The sequence below is a fragment of the Sorex araneus genome, chromosome X (assembly GCF_027595985.1).
Source record: "Sorex araneus isolate mSorAra2 chromosome X, mSorAra2.pri, whole genome shotgun sequence".
In the NCBI taxonomy this organism is placed as follows: domain Eukaryota; kingdom Metazoa; phylum Chordata; class Mammalia; order Eulipotyphla; family Soricidae; genus Sorex; species Sorex araneus.
In genome coordinates this window covers 303,624,522-303,635,590 of record NC_073313.1, presented here as the reverse complement: position 1 = coordinate 303,635,590, position 11,069 = coordinate 303,624,522, and the positions used below count along the sequence as shown (strand labels likewise).

The following is an 11,069-nucleotide window of genomic DNA, read 5'->3' as shown; positions in this document are numbered from 1 at the left end:
CACTTACTGGCCTCTCGTTTCTCTCTCTTTTAGCTAATTTTCTTTCTTTTTTTTTTTTTTAAATCAGATGGGCCAGACAAGTAATGCAATTTATTTATTTATTTTGCTTTTTGGGTTACACCTGGCGATGCACAGGGGTTACTCCTGGCTCTGCACTCAGGAATTACCCCTGGCCGTGCTCAGGGGACCAAATGGGATGCTGGGATTTGAACCCGGGTCGGCCGCATGCAAGGCAAATGCCCTACCCACTGTGCTATCTCTCCAGCCCCCTTAGCTAATTTTCTTGAAAGAATTGACAAGCTACCTGTTTTAAATAACTCCAGTAAGTGCTCAGGGGACACAGACAGGGGTCAGCTTGGCAAGTGCCCACTGTCCTATCTCTCAGGCCCCTTGTTTGGTTTTCTAGTCCCACCCGGCAGTGCAGGCTCTGTGGGGGGAAAAAGGTTAGGGGATCATGTGTTGCCCGGGATTGGGCTCCCAAAAGAATAGGTTGTGAGCTATTTTGCAGCCCAGTTTAATACTCTGATTCATCTGATTTTCTTGGTTTGTAATGCTGAGCATTCTCATTCCCTACTGCCGTTACTTTCCTTCTCCCTCCCACATTTGTGCTCTTCGAATCCCCTGCAGGGCTGAGAGCGGTCACCCAGATGAAGCCCTGTGGCCATTCAGGACTTCTCTCCCCTCTCTCTCCCAAGGCCAGTTGATCATCAACGGATGATATTCAGTGAGCACCTCCCAACACCATTACCCAAATCGGCTGTTGATTTTGTTTAGGCGCCAAACACAGTGTTGCCTACTCGGTGCTCAATGCTTGAGACTGTTCCCTGCATTGTTCGTGGGATCATGTGGTGCCAGGATTGAACTGAGCCTCTTATCTGCAGTGCATGCACTCTGGCACATCAACTAGGCTTTTATGAGTTTTAAATATCAGGCATCAAATGAATATTTCTTAGCATTTGCACTGTTTTCCTAATGAACATTGTTTGGTGTAGCTATTCAGTAGCAAGTCAACACAACCTAGATTACTTTTCTAGAGCAATCATCATCCCTAATTTTATTTTTTAGTCTAATGTTAAAATTGACTCTAAGCCTGAACCAACTGAAGGTATCGAGCAGCAGGTACTGTTCCCTAACACAATCACTAGCAACATGTAGCTACTGAGCACTTAACATGTGGCTCCCTCGTCCAGGTCTGGTGTGGCTCAGCAGTAGAGCAAATGCTTCCCCTGTGAGAGGCTCTGAGTTTAGTCCCCAAACCACGCACCGAACACATGACTAGTTCAATGGAGATGTGAAGTCAATGTTGTTGTTAAAAACACCTTTCAAGTTTCATTCCCATGGCTGCCAGAGACTCAGCTTCGTACCAACTTACCCTTCTGTTGTCCTTTGCAACTTTGGTAGCTTTTCTTTCCTTCCTTCCTTCCTTCCTTCCTTCCTTCCTTCCTTCCTTCCTTCCTTCCTTCCTTCCTTCCTTCCTTCCTTCCTTCCTTCCTTCCTTCCTTCCTTCCTCTTCTCTCTCTCTCTCTCTCTCTCTCTCTCTCTCTCTCTCTCTCTCTCTCTCTCTCTCTCTCTCTCTCTCTCTCTTTCTTTTTGGGTCACACCCGGTGATATGCAGAGGTTACTCCTGGCTCATGCACTCAGGAATTACTCCTGGCACCTGGCAGTGCTTGGGGACCATATGGGATGTTGGGAATCAAACCCGGGTCAGCCACGTACAGGCAAATGGCCTACCCACTATGCTATCGCTCCAGCGTCCCCCCTCTTTTGCTTCTTTTTGTTTTTGTTGTTGGAGGGCAACACTCGCTGTGCTCAGGGCTTACTCCTGGCTGCTCTGTGCTCAGGGATCATTCCAGGCGGGCTCCAGACACCATATGTGGTGCTGAGAATCAAACTTGCGTCTGCCCCGTGCAAAGCAAGCACACTTCCTCTTGTACTATGTGCTGTTATCAGACCTGGATAACATTTTTCACTTTTTACTTTATTTGCTTTAGGTAAGCATAAGACACTTTATTGTCCAACTTTACCCTATAAAAAGGCATTTCACCCCCTTGGCTGCCAATCTTTTGTCTGTCTCTTCAGCAATGGCAAGGCTTCTCCTCAGGGAAGAAAAATTTGTGGTTTGTTGTCCTTGCAAAAATGTTGGGGAGGCAGGCAGCAAAGCTATTGTCATTGACGTCTTTCACGTGGACCACATCCAAAGAACCAGGATGTCTCTGTCTATTGGTGATCACTTCAATTGTTCCCAGATTAGCGCCTCCAGTCACCTGGCATAGGTTACCATGTCAATTTGGATGAGACCTTTAATCTTGCCGGTTTCAGAGTCAATCTGAATAGTGTCATTCACCACAGTGAGAGGACCTGGGCAGTGAATGGTGGGAGCCTTGTGCTTCACCAAATGAGGAATTCCTTTGGTGTCCACAAAGATCTTCCTTATTTTGCACAACTCGTCCTTTGCCCTCTCTGGAGTAATACAAGGAACAGCAAAGTGTCCTTCGGTGTCATGGATCAGCCAGAAATTCTCTCCCATCTTATCAATACAGATGATATCCAAAAAGCCTGCCAGGTAGGTCATATCAGTACACATCTTGCCATCAATCTTAATGAAGTTCTCTTTATTTTTTATGTTTTTTTTCTTTTTGGGTCACACCTGGCGATGCACAGGGGTTACTCCTGGCTCTGAACTCAGGAATCACCCCTGGCAGTGCTCAGAGGACCATATGGGATGCTGGGAATCGAACCCGAACCCGGTCGGCCACATGCAAGGCAAACGCCCTTCCCGCTGTGCTATTGTTCCAGCCCCATGTTTGTTTGTTTTATTTTTTTTTTCTGGGGGTAGGGGTGGACCATCCAGCAGTGCTCAGGGCTTACTCTTGGCTCTATGCTCAGGGATCACTCGTGGCAGGCGCAGAGGGCCATATGTGGTGCCAAGGCTCAAATCTGGGTTGGCCACATGAAAGCCAACACCCTATACTAGCTGTACTATAGCGCCAGTACCTACTTTTGCCTGTTTTTTGGATACAGAAATCCCAGTGCATTTTTTTTGTCCTATTTAAGAATGACACATGGAAAAGTTTTAGATACGAAGATGCTCATCACAGTCTTTTGTTTTCAAACTACAATCACCTGCGCTTGGGGTTAATCATAGTATAGAGGACTGTGACAGGCTGAGGACTGGAACCCAGGCTCCTGGCAAAGCTTGTACTCCAGCCCTTTAAACCATCTCCTTGGCCCCTTAACATTTAAAATGAAAAAAAATCTAAGTAAACTATGAGGGTTTTTTTTTTCCACATCCAAAGCAGCTAAAAATCTATATGTAAATATTTTCCACAGAAAGGCAGTTTCAGAACATACTAATCTTATTCTCAATGATGGATGTACAATGGTGCATGATGCCATTTGTTTTGTTTTATTTTTGTGTGGGAGGGCACACCTGCTGACGCTCAGGGCTTATTCCTGGCTCTGTGCTCAGGGACCACTCCTGTCTGGGTCAGCCATGGGTAAAGCAGGCACCTGAACCCTATATTATCTCTCCAGTCCCCATTTTTGCTGTAAAATAAAACCCAGATGGAGATTAGGCTCTTCATATTATCATGGGTGAGGTATGATACAGGTGATGTGCTAGTCTATTGTACATGCTTGTGGAGAATCCTTGTTTCTGTCACGATCACCAAGACCAGGTACACACCCTAAAAGCCTTCACATTCTCGTGACAATATGCGTTGAACTGCCCTTCTGAGAAGTGTGAAAAGTATTTTTAGAGCAAGTGATGCTAGTGTGAAGGGCCTTTTCCCCTTCAGTTTTGAATCTTTTTATATTAGATACGTACTAATTATATAGGCCTTTTGTTTCTTTCATCTTTTCCTGTTTGGGGACCACACTTGACGGTACTCAGGAATCACTCCTGAGGGTGCTTCTGGTACCCTGTGTGATGCTGAGGATCAAACCCGGGTTGGCCACATACAAGGCAAGCACCGCACCTGCTGTACTCCCTCTCTCCAGCCCTCCTTTTTATCTCTATGTTTAAATAAACTGTGAATTGAAATGAATTGGACCTGGAAGTTGGTAAGTAGAGGGGAATGCAGAGTAAAGGAAATGTTCTGATTGTTTGGGGATGAGACACTATTATGCTTAGAGATGAGAGAGAGAGAGAGAGAGAGAGAGAGAGAGAGAGAGAGAGAGAGAGAGAGAGAGAGCTGTTTGTTTGTCCTGTTTGTCTATCTGCAGTGGGGAGGCAGGAGAGGGGCCCAGAGGAGCACACATTTTTTTTTCTCTTTGGGTCACACCTGGCGATGCACAGGGGTTACTCCTGGCTCTGCACTCAGGAATTACTCCTGGCGGTGCTCAGGGGACCATGTGGGATGCTGGGAATCAAACCCTGGTCGGCCGCGTGCAAGGCAAATGCCCTACCTGCTGTGCTATTGCTCCAGCCCCAGGAACACACTTTCACCAGCAGGTAGCACGCTTCATTCTCCGCTGACACTTGTCAATGGAGATAAAGTTATCAGTCTGAGTAGAGCAGGAAGCTGGGTAGCCTTTCCTCACTGCCTTCATTTGTGGCTCTAAGTGGAAGGTAGAGCCAGTCCATCTAGTGCCTCAGCGGCTGGAGGTTTCTTTATCAAATCCTTCCTTTGTGTCTTCCTCCTTTAAAACTCAGCTGTCCGGGCCAGAGCAATAGGACAGAGGGTAGGACGCCTGCAACCAACCAGGGTTCAATCTCCGGCATTGACCCTTGAGCATCATTGGCTGTGACTCTAAAATTAATGAACAAAAAAAATCCCTCAGCTGTCCAGGATGAGAGAGATAGCACTATGGTTGGGTCCGCAACAGCAAATATGGTCCCTCCTCCACCCCAGCACCTCCAGGTGTGGCCCAAAACACAAACAACAGGGGCCAGAGAGATATTACAGGGGTTTATTTAGGCTCTTGTCTTGCAGGCAGCCAACACAGATTTGAATCTTGGCTCAGTATATAATCCCCTGAGCACCGAGCCAGGAGTGACCCCTGAGCACAGAGCCAGGAGCAAGCTCTGAACATGCTTCTCAAAAACCCCAAAATAAATAGGAATAGATAAATAACCCAAACAACAGCAATAAAAAAAAATCAGCTGTAAAGGTCGAGACGTGGGGCTGGAGCAATAGCACAGCAGGTAGGGCGTTTACCTTACATGCAGCCATCCCGGGTTCAATTCCCAGCATCCCATATGGTCCCCTGACCACTGCCAGGAGTCATTCCTGAGTATAAGAGCCAGGAGTAACCCCTGAGCATTGCTGGGTGTGACCCAAAAAGAAAAAGAAAAAAAAAGAGAGAGAGAAAATAAAAGGTTGAGATGTGGCTCTGTATTGGAGCATAAGCCTCACCTGGGAGACCCTGAAATCAAGTTCCCACATTGAAAAAAAAATCTTACGCAAAATAGCATCAGTGGCCCCTGCCTTTATGAACCACTCTCTGGTCTTTCCCAGACCAGTGTGCGGGGGGCCACTTGCTGTAGAATCACGTCAGTGGTACTTGTGGGGGTGGGAGGTGGGGCACTTTGTCGAATCTTCAGAGTCCCAGGGCTAGAGCGATAGCACAGTGGGTAGGGCGTTTGCCTTGCACGCAGATGACCCGGGTTTGATTCCCAGCATCCCATATGGTCCTAAGAGCACCGCCAGGAGTAATTCCTGAGTGCGTGAGCCAGGAGTAATCCCTGTGCATCGATGGGTATGACCCCAAAAAAGAAAAACAACAGAAAAAAAAAAGAATCTTCAGAGTCCCTAAACAGTCTCTCAGACTTACCAGATGAGATTCTTTTTCTTTTTTTGCAGTGCTGGAAGCCCCACACATACAACCCAGAGCCCGACACATATAAGGCTGAGCTGCAGCCCTGGGTCAGAATTTCTAAGGTGGAACCTCAAGATCTACATCGTTAAGAATACCCTTGAGGGTCCCGGTTATGCACCACGGCTCCCAAGTACTCCTGATTCATTTATGTTTAATTCTCCATGATGGCAATGGACCTTTCCCCAAGGCGCTGCCTTGACAGAGGAGGGAGTCCTCATTTACCTACTTCCAGTAAAGCCTGCACCTGGCTAGCAAGGTGGGTTGGGGTGGGGGAGGCCTGTTTGAGGTATGGATGATATATCCAAAACTGGAGCCCAGTTGTCATGATCCCTAGATCCCCAGTTTCCCGCTTCGTGTTTTTGTTTTTATTTTTTCTTTTTGGGTCACACTTGGCAATGCACAGGGGTTACTCCTGGCTCTGCACGCAGGAATTAGTCCTGGCGGTGCTTGAGGAACCATATGGGATACTGGGGAATCGAACTGGGTCAGTCACGTGCAAGGCAAACGCCCTACCCGTATGCTATCGCTCCTGCCCCTGCACATTGTGTTTTATCTCCAGATCTTCATGAAAGCATCTCCTAATTCTGTAGTGCTACAGATCACAGGCCCACCCTCAAATCTCACACTTCCTGGTGGGTGGAAAATGGGGTTGATAGGGGGATTGCCTGCTCTGAGAAAAGTCAATGAAGCCCTCTCTCTGCTGGTGATATGAGTGGAATTCACCCCATCACATGAGCACCCTCCTCCCCCGAGGCCAGCTTCTATTCTAAGTGTACCACCCAAGATGGCACAAATCCTCTGATCCATGCAGGAGTTCAAACCGTCTCTGGAAAAGAGCCCTGAAACTTAACAGGAAGTTGGGAGTCCCGGAGCTGATGAGCCATAACAGAAGGCTTGCATGTGGTTCGCATGAAATCCAGAGAGGAGAATCCCATTAGTTTAGAAATAGTGTATCCCCCCCCACCCACCCAACACCACCCACACATTCTCCAAAGATGAAGTTTGCTAAAAAATAAACATCAATGGTAAATGTAGTAAAGTTCTTTAATTTTGATGTGTACATGGCAGGGGTGGGGGTACACTTAGTGGTGTTCAGGGGCTACTCCTGGGGCTTGGGGTTGCCCGGGTCAGGCTCCCCTTTTAAAGATCTCATTGGTTTTGTTCAACCATTGTCAGCCAGCTAGTGTCCTACTTAGCAGTTTGGAAGGACTTCCAAGGAGCTGTACAAATGAAAAACTCTTTTTTTCCAGGTAATTTTTATTAAATGAAACTTGCTTAGAAAAATATGAGAGAAGAGAAAGAGGCGAAACATATTCAAAAGAAACACAGGCTTGTCCAGAGTGGACGTAGGCAAGGAAAGAAACACGACGCCAGCCAGGAGATATATGTTCAAGGGAGAGCACGGACTTGAAGAGCAAGTTGGAGAAACTTTTTTTTTTTTTTTTTTTTTGCTTTTTGGGTCACACCCGGCGATGCACAGGGGTTACTCTTGGCTCTGCATTCAGGAATTACCCTTGGCGGTGCTCAGGGGACCATATGGGATGCTGGGATTTGAACCCGATTTGGCCGTGTGCAAGGCAAACACCGTACCTGCTGTGCTATAGCTCCAGCCCCAAGTTGGAAGAACTTTAATAGGCAGAAGCAAGCAAGGAATTTAATACTGGCAAAAAGTGCCAGTTGTGACAAGGTGTCTATTTTTTTTAATTGTATTTAAAAATTGTAGTTTAGGTAATATGTTAACATTTATCATTTTGAAAATTTGCTTCATTTCCCCATTTTAAGTTATTATTTTTTTTGTCAGTGCTGGGAATTAAAGTCAGAACCACACACATACAAGGCAAGTGCTCTACTGCTGAGCTGCATCCCTGGCGCTAAGTGTCTTCTCTGTAGAGAAGCCTGGGTATTAGCTGGCAGATTATCTCATAGTCCTGACCAGATAATTCCAACTGGTTAAAAATGGGGCGCTGAAACTATAATACTCTAATAAAGCATTAACTCTTAGTTGGTGATGTGTAGCTTAACACAAGAGACTCCATTTTGAACTTACTTGTTTTGTTTTGCTTTTTGGGTCACACCCAGCGATGCTCAGGGGTTACTCCTGGCTCTGCACTCAGGAATTACTCCTGGCAGTGCTTGGGGGGACCATATGGGATGCGGGGGATCAAACCCAGGTCAGCCGCATGCAAGGCAAACACACTACCCGCTGTGCTATTGCTAGGCCCCCTGAACTTAGTTGTTTTTAACGAGATACTTTGATACAACCGGCCATTGCTGTTCATTCTGAGGGAACTGGCCCCAAAGAATGCTGAGTCATCTTAGAATATATGATTCTTCCATTTTATTTATTTATGTATTTATTTATATTTTTGTTTTTGAGCTACACTCAGGGCTTACTCCTGGCTCTGCACTTAGGTATCACTCCTGGTAGGATTGGGGAACCAGATGGGGTGCTGGGAATTGAACCCAAGTCTGCCACAGGTGCCTGACCCTTGATACTGTCCCCCTGGCCCTAATGGTTCTATCTTCTAGAACAACAAATCTCCCTTCATCTAAGTTTTCACTGGGACAGTAGGGATGTCACTTAGCAGTAGAGCATTCACTTTGCTTGTGTGAACCCTGGGTTGGGACCCTGACAACAAAAATAAATAAATAAATAGAAAAATGTCTTGGTCTGAAGTTTTTATTGGATGCTTCCTGGGTCAGAATGGCGCTAGCGGCTAGAAAACTGATAGTAGGTGAGACAGACACTCAGCCTGTTACTGAGTCACCACAGGCTCTCACTCACTCGCCCAGCCTGTGACTCGGTGTGATCTATGGACCTGACTGACAAGGCCTACCTGAGTAAGTATGATCAGAGTCACCCATTTGGCCCCCCCACACTAGGGACATGCTACTGTGAGTCACCTGTGAGTGAGTGAGTGAGTATGAAACAAGCTATTCCCCAGAGTTGGGATTAACCTGGACCAGGGAAGACAAAGCTGGGCCTGCTGCTGGGCCCAGGCCCGGGAGTCCTCCCAGCCCAGCCTCCCGCTGAGCTCCCTGCATGCACAGCATCACTCCCCCAGCCCCATCAGGACCGGGCTGTCCCGTCTTGTCATTAGTGCCCATGGACGGGGTGAGGAGAGGAGCATCAAATTGTTGGGAGTCTATCTTGAATTCTAGAATGATTGAACCAGCAAGAACCCCAGGCTGATTTTATTTATTGTCAACTTATTTGCTTAGTTATTGTAATATAAAGTAGTTCCTTGCTAGAAAATGAAGAATGAATTGAGAATATTTATTTGGGGGGGTTGTGATTCGATGACCCCTGGTGGTGCTCAGGGTCACTCTTGGCTGTACTCTGGGGCCATATTGGAGCTGGGGACTGAAGCAGGGTGGGCTGTATGCAAGGCAAATGCCTTAATTCTGTACAACCTCTGGTCTTCAGGGCAGGCTTTGTTTTATTTGGGGTTGAGGATTGGTACACACTTAGCTGTGCTTGGGGGCGATGCTCAGGAGTGCTTGGGGGACTGTGTAGGGTGAATCAAACCAGGGCTAGGGAAGCAGAGCAAACAAGGTAGGTGCCTTAGCCCCTGTGCAACCTCTCAGCCCCTCCAGGACTCACGTTAACGGGAATGGGCTGGGGACAGCTCGAGTGAAGAGTGCAATGAACACAGTAGGGCTTTGGATTGGCATGTCTGTGACGGAAGGCAGCACCTATGTTCTTAGTTTGTTTGAGAGCCCAACCTGGGTTCCTTAGCCCTTAGTGTTCCTAAAAACAGCTTTTATGAGGCCCGACTGTGAAAAGCATTCACCTAGGGGTGGATCCAGGCGTGGAGGCCTGAGGCTCACATATTTCTGTAAGAAATACAAAGTTAGACACAAAATCCCTGTTCCAGGAAGCCAGCAGCCCTGGAGCTTAAGTTAGATCATTTCCCAGGATCTCTGTGTGTGTTCGCGCTGGAGGGTAAAGTTAGGGAGTTTCTCTGAGCTCAAAGGATCAGAGGGTTTTCTGGATGCTTTTAGGAAGGAAAGGGCCAGAGAGATGAGAGAACTTCAGTGTTTCATTTCCGTGAGCTGATGAATAAATCACTCTTCGTTTTGGGCATCCAGTCGTAGGTTTAAAAGCTAAAAAAGCTCTGTAGGAATAAGAATTCTTTTGCATTTGTCTTTGACTCCCTCGCACTGCTCCTGTAGCATAAGCAGAGCAGGTCATGCAAGGAAGGAAGGACTTACTTCCCTCCACCTGTCATTATTGCTATTGTTTGGAAGTCACTCCTGGCGGTATGGGGCGGGGACAAGAGGTGGGCATGTGACACTGGATACTAAAATCAGGACCTCACGAATGTGTTCTACCACCTCCCTTCTCTCTGCCAGTGGTCTGTAGGAGTTGACATGGGACCAAAATTTAAACATGGGGCTGGAGAGAATAGCAGGTAGCATGCTTGCTTTGCACATGCTAACTGGGCTGATCCTCAGCATCCCATATGGTCTCTTGAGCCCCACGAGGAGTGACCCCTGATTGCAAAGCCAAAAGTAAACCCTGAGCACAGCTGGGGGCGACCCCAAAACCAAAATAAATAAATAAAATGTAAAATATGCTGTAGAGTCAGCCCTGAGTTTGAATCCTGACTTTGCCAAACAACATTCATATGACTCTGCACAAGTTCTCTCAACATCTCGCCTTGTCTGTTTCAGTATCTGTAAAAAATAATGCCACCCGAGGGGCTGGAGCAATAGCACAGTGGGTAGGGCGTTTGCCTTGCACGCAGCCGATGCGGGTTCAATTCCCAGCATCCCATATGGTCCCCTGAGCACCGCCAGGGGTGATTCCTGAGTGCAGAGCCAGGAGTAACCCCTGAGCATCGCTGGGTGTGACCCAAAAAGAAAGAAAAAGAAAAAGAAAAAATAATGCCACCTGAAACTGGGGAGAGGTTGTGAAGAACTTGATCCCCCAAAGCACATGGTTCAAGTTCTTCGATCTCCAGAGGTGATCTCCAAACATGGAGCCAGGAGTAGCTTCTTGGCACAGCTGGGTGTGACCCCCAAATACAAATCAAATAAATAATACTGCTTTTGCTTACCCCTTTACCCGCTGCAAGGTTGTGAGAATCAGTTCACATATGCATGTGTCTGGCACATGGTAGGTATCAATAAACAGTGGCTATTTTATTATGACTATAGAGTAAGTATAGGCAAACTGCAATTCATGGACCAAGTTTTCTGCTTCCCACTCTTGCCCCTACTAGCATTTTTTTTTTTTTTTTGCC

General features: G+C 46.9%; 1 pseudogene; it reads right to left on the bottom strand.

The window, feature by feature from the left end:
• Positions 1-2,020: 2,020 nt before the first annotated feature.
• LOC101546264 (40S ribosomal protein S4, X isoform-like) overlaps positions 2,021-11,069 on the bottom strand; it is a 54,314-nt pseudogene continuing 45,265 nt past the window's right edge.